The sequence below is a fragment of the Myodes glareolus genome, chromosome 7 (assembly GCF_982192425.1).
Source record: "Myodes glareolus chromosome 7, mMyoGla1.1, whole genome shotgun sequence".
Lineage (NCBI taxonomy): Eukaryota > Metazoa > Chordata > Mammalia > Rodentia > Cricetidae > Myodes > Myodes glareolus.
In genome coordinates, this window is record NC_142032.1 from 90102069 (window position 1) to 90107261 (window position 5193).

At 44.3% G+C, this 5193-nt stretch overlaps 1 long non-coding RNA gene across 1 annotated transcript; it reads right to left on the reverse strand.

The window, feature by feature from the left end:
- Window positions 1-365: 365 nt before the first annotated feature.
- Window positions 366-2899, reverse strand: LOC148121496 (uncharacterized). Its single transcript, XR_015738450.1, has 2 exons — window positions 2659-2899; window positions 366-1560 (listed from the first exon to the last, which is right to left on the reverse strand). It is a non-coding gene; the product is annotated as an uncharacterized LOC148121496 (long non-coding RNA).
- Between the last annotated feature and the right edge of the window lie 2294 nt (window positions 2900-5193).

The window sequence follows — 5193 nt, forward strand, 5'->3', positions numbered from 1 at the left end:
TCTAACAAAGGCAGAAAGCTGTCCCTTCTTGTCCCAGCCCCTTCAAGGTCTTAGTACTAAGCTCAGTCCTCACTTGGCACTAGAGTTACAGCCACATGTGGCCATGGCCAGCTTTTCCCATGGGTGCTGTAGATATGAATTCAAATCCTCATGCTTGAACAGCAAATGCTCTTGGCCACTCCCTTCTCCCCAGCACGATGATGGTTGTTTTAAGAGTCCTCCTTTGAGCACCAACCGAAGGGTGAACTGGGGCTGCAGGAGCAAAAGTGATCAGCCACATCAGGAATGAAAAGGGGTGCCTGTCACTGTTAGGAAAAATCTTAAGGGCCTCACCACCACCGCAAAATAACTACAATTAGACCAGATTAGACCAAATCAATAACACTCCTGTTTAATAAATGCTGTGCTCTCAGGGGGACTGAGAGCATGGGGGAATAGAGAGGGAGAGCGCATGCAAAACCACAGGCCTCGTGCCCCCCCCCCCCCCCCCGTGAGCCTAAATAGCTTGTGGGAGTGGTCCTGACCCTCCCTGGGGAGGGGTCAGCGCTTGGCAGGCTGGGAGTTAGAATCTGGACCAAGACAACTCCCAGGCCAGGGGCTGGGGTGACGCTTCCAATCATCCCAAACTTCTTGGATATAGGGGTGTCAGAGGTCTGGGATCTGGAGTCTTAATTTTGATCAAACATCCCAGAGTCCTTGGATCTAGTGGTGTTGGCTCCAGTTTGGCTACTTCCTGCAGGCATGGGGCAAAGTGGGAGCGGGGAGAGCTGGGAGTTGGGCTCATGCTCAGTGAGAGGAGTGGCTGGAGCAGCATCCAGTTTGCTGCCATCCTGGAGTCTTTAGGCAGCTGCTTTTTGAGGGAGATGAGAAGGCAGGTGGTTAGGAGGAAAAAATTGTTATTATTGGCCCTATAAAATGGGACTGGCCATGGGGTGGGACACAATAGCAGATAAAACCAGATTTTAGTTGTCAGGTGTCCTTGATCCAGGAGAGTTGGTACCAATGATGAAGTCCCAGGAGCTGCTGCAGGTGTTTGGTGTTGTCTGGAGAGCACTTTGTGAGTTGATCTTGGCCCAGGCAGCAAGAGTGACCTGTTAAATATGCTTGAAACTGGATGATGTTAGCAAAAGGCTCTAGAGACTGTGAGTTTTTAATACACCTGAAACCTGTTAATCTTGAACTATGAAGCCTGTTAAAGAGGCAAACCTGTCTGTATTTTAGCAGGAAACTTCACAAATAAAGTAATGAGCTACCAGTACCTTCAAATGTCATTAGCCAGATCTGGGAGGGATAAATGAGCAAAAAATGAGACAGCTTTTTAGCTACACAGGCAATCCCAAATCCTCTCCCTAGTCCTTAGAGAACACCAGCCTAGAAGTAGTGTTTGCCATTAGCTACAGAGTACAGGAGGCCCAAAGATTTTTCCTGTTGGGGGAAGATTTAGTCTACCTGTCTTGGCAGGAGGAAGAGATCGATTCCCGGGGTGAAGCATCCAGGAAGATGAAGCAGTGGAAGGCCACTTTTTGCTGTGTGGGTGGCTCTGCCAAACCCAAAGGCAAGCTGGAGGTAGAAGGAACCATGAGTCTTCTTGGAGGAGCTAATGGGTGCTGCAAAAGCTGGCATGTCTGTGTTAGAGGCTCTTTTTGTTAAATGCCATACCCTCAGATCTGTAAAGGCACCTGAGAGTCAGGGTACCATCACCTGTTATTTTAAACTGGGCATATAAGCTAAATTTAGTGTATTTTATCCAATTAGTTACAGATTATCAATGCTAGCAGATGCAAGAAGATTAAAAGGAATATTTTAATAAGTCAAAGAATATTAGCATATGTAGGTACCCTTACCAAAGATGGCAGACTAGCACATGTGGGTACCCTTATCAAATACGGCAAACTAGCACACAGGGGTACCCTTACCAAAGATGGCGGACTGTGCACACGGAAATATAAATTAAGCACATCGTGGAAACACATTTACACACTCATACATATATACAAACTGTGGCCATATTATTCTAACAGACAGACAAATAGGTCAATTTTAGAAACCTGTGTCAGCTGACCAACTTAAAAAAAAAATCCTGGTTTAGTTTAGCAAATGCCAGGAGAGTGGAAGGACGTGGGGAGACAGATTTTTTTAAAACTGCAGAGTGAGACAAACAGCAAATAGCGGTGGGGGGTGGGGACACGGGACACGGGGACGGGGGGGGGGGGGGGGACACACACGACACGACAGGCAGGAGCACTCATATGGAGAAGAGAGAAGGAGAGACAAGGAAGGGGGGCAGAAGCGAGCATCTAGGAACCGCAGGTTACGGAGCCCTGTTTGCCTCATGTTAGCCCCAATTTTAAAAGGATTTAAAAAAAAAATGTTGCCCAAGGGCATTTTAGGTATTGGTTTGGAAGTGCAAAACACCCATTTTAAAAGTCTATGCCCAATTGTGTCGCTCAGTCTATCACAGCGTCCACTGGGACAACCCTTCAGCCGAAAAGGGATTGTGAAAACTGGCAAGCGTTTCTGGCCACGCAGTCTTCACCTCAACAAGAAAGCTGCATGGGTCAGGCTTCCTACCCAGACTGCCACTTCAGCAGAAAGCCCAAAAGCGAATGGGTCACCCCAGGAACCCTTCCAGCCGTGCACTTTAAAAGGGGAACTCACCTGAAGCCTATCTGGCCTGACAGAGAGCATGCACCGGGAAGGGTATTTTCCAGCACGCGGGTCCTGTGCCTGTGAGGGGGAAAAAACAGGCCTTTTCTGTGGGAAACCTCCAACTGTTAGGAAAAATCTTAAGGAGAGCCTCTCTGCTGATGCAAAATAACTTCAATTAAACCAGATTAGACCAAATCAAAAACGCCTAAGTTTAATAAATACAGTGCTCTCCCTGGTGGCCAGAAGAGCATAGTGGGGGGGGGCATGCAAATACCAGACCACGTGTTCCTTCTCTGGGTAGCCGCCTAAATACCCTGTGAGAGTGGTCCTGACCCTCCCCAGGGAGGGGTCAGCACTTGGCTGGCTGGGAGTTGGAGTCTGGACCAAGGCAACTCCCAAGTCAGGGCCTGGGGTGACACTTCCAATCAGTCATCTTGGCTATGGAGAGGCTGAGGCAGGATTCTTGAGACAGGATTCTTGAGTTTGAACTCAAGAATCTGAGGCTAGACTAAGAAATCCAGCAGAAAAAAAAAAATAACATCTTGAATTTTGCAGGAAAATGGATGGAGCTAGAAAACATTATTTTGAGTGAGGTAACCCAGACACAGAAAGAAATTGTCACATGTACGCACTCATGGGTGGTTTTTAAACATAAAGCAAAGAAAACCAGCCTACAAACCACAATCCCAGAGAACTTAGACAACAATGCGGACACTAAGAGAGACTTACATAGATCTAATCTACATGAGAAGTAGAAAAAGACAAGATTTCCTGAGTAAATTGGGAGCATGGCGACCTTGGGGGAGGGTTGGAGGGAAGTGGAGAGGCAGGGAGGGGAACAGAGAAAAATGTAGAGCTCAAGAAAAATTTAAAAAAAAGAAAAAGAAAAAGAAAGAAAGAAAGAAAGAAAGAGGGAGATTGTGAGTTCAAGGCCAGCCGGGGCCATAAATCAAAATCTAGAGAGATGACTCAGTGGTTAAGAACACCGGATGCTCTTCCAGAAGACCCAGGTTCAATTCTCAGCACCTACAGGGCAGTTCACAGTCATCGGAGACTCCAGTTTCAGAGGATCTGACTCCCTCTTCTGGCCTCCATGAGCTCCAGGCACACACATGGTGCACAGACAGACATGCAGGCAAAACACCCATGTGCATAAAAATTATTTATTTGTTTTTTATTTATTTATTTATTTATTTAAAAAGATATGGTCTCAAAAAGATGAAGACTCATTTGATTCAAACAAACTAAAACTCTGGAGTCTTTGGAAGTCCAAGTAGATAGACACTATAAAATGTAATTCTTCTTTGAACAAATAAAAAGCATTTCAAATGCAAATAAAATAAAATAAAATAAAAATAAAATAAAATAAAAATAAAACAAAATAACAGAAAAAACAGATATGACTTTAATTTTTTCTACTCTTTGTTGGCATAGTGATTCACTCTGGCACTGCAAACTATTAGATGCCGACTTAAAATTTTTGTTTCTTTTTCTTTTTTCTTTTAAGACAGGGTTTCTCTGTAGCTTTGGGGCCTGTCCTGGAACTAGCTCTTGCAGACCAGGCTGGCCTTGAACTCACAGAGTGCTGCCTGCCTCTGCCTTCCGAGTGCTGAGATTAAAGGTATGTCTATACCTTTATATTAAAGGCCACCACCGTGTGGCCAATTTAAAATTTTTCAAAGTCGTTATCACCGTTACAGATTCAAATGTGGAACTTCGTTTCCCACAGTAAGGCAGATACTGAGAAGATAGCCTAACTCCATAGGATCTTTGGAAGCAATGATTCTCAAGAGCACTGTGTGCCTTCTCATACCGCATCACCATCATGGTAAGGGTTTCTGTTTCTGTGCCGGCTTCCACTGTGTAGTGTCCAATCAGCCTGGTTTCCATCAGAACGCTGACTTCCTTCCTGATGACACTCTGCCTCTGATACAGAGGACTGTTGGGAGGACCTCCTTTCTTCCGTGTAATCCCTGCATTACTCGCTCGCTGAAGGAGATGCGCTGCACAGTCTCTCGTTCCACAGACCATTGTCCTTCCAAAACCCCTCGTGAGCATCCAGTGTAAAGGGAGACTTTGAAAGAACTGATTGAGAAAAACTAGGACAAAATGCTCCAAATCCTGGGGTTGATGGTCAGATTCCGGTCTAATAATCTAAGGTCACAATTACAGCACTGCTTTAACATGGTAGGTTTTAACCAAAGGAAATGAATGAATACAGTCTCTTTGCTTTTATACATAATTGCTTATAAGAATAGTCCCATGGTGAGGTTTTCTTTTGATATGCATAATTGTAGTTAGACAAATAAAATATACCACATAACCTATTTTTTATATTTATATGGAAAAATTATCCAGAGAGAAGATAGCTCAGGGTTTTGTAAAAATATGATGTGTGATTTTGAAAACTGAAACTCTAGTGTGGAAATCAGAAGTGGTACAAAGTTGAATTCTTATTTGTTGCATCTTGAAGTCAGATTCTACTATCTTTTACATTAAATGATAATATTAATAAAAGTCTATGTATACAATTCGGTGTCATAA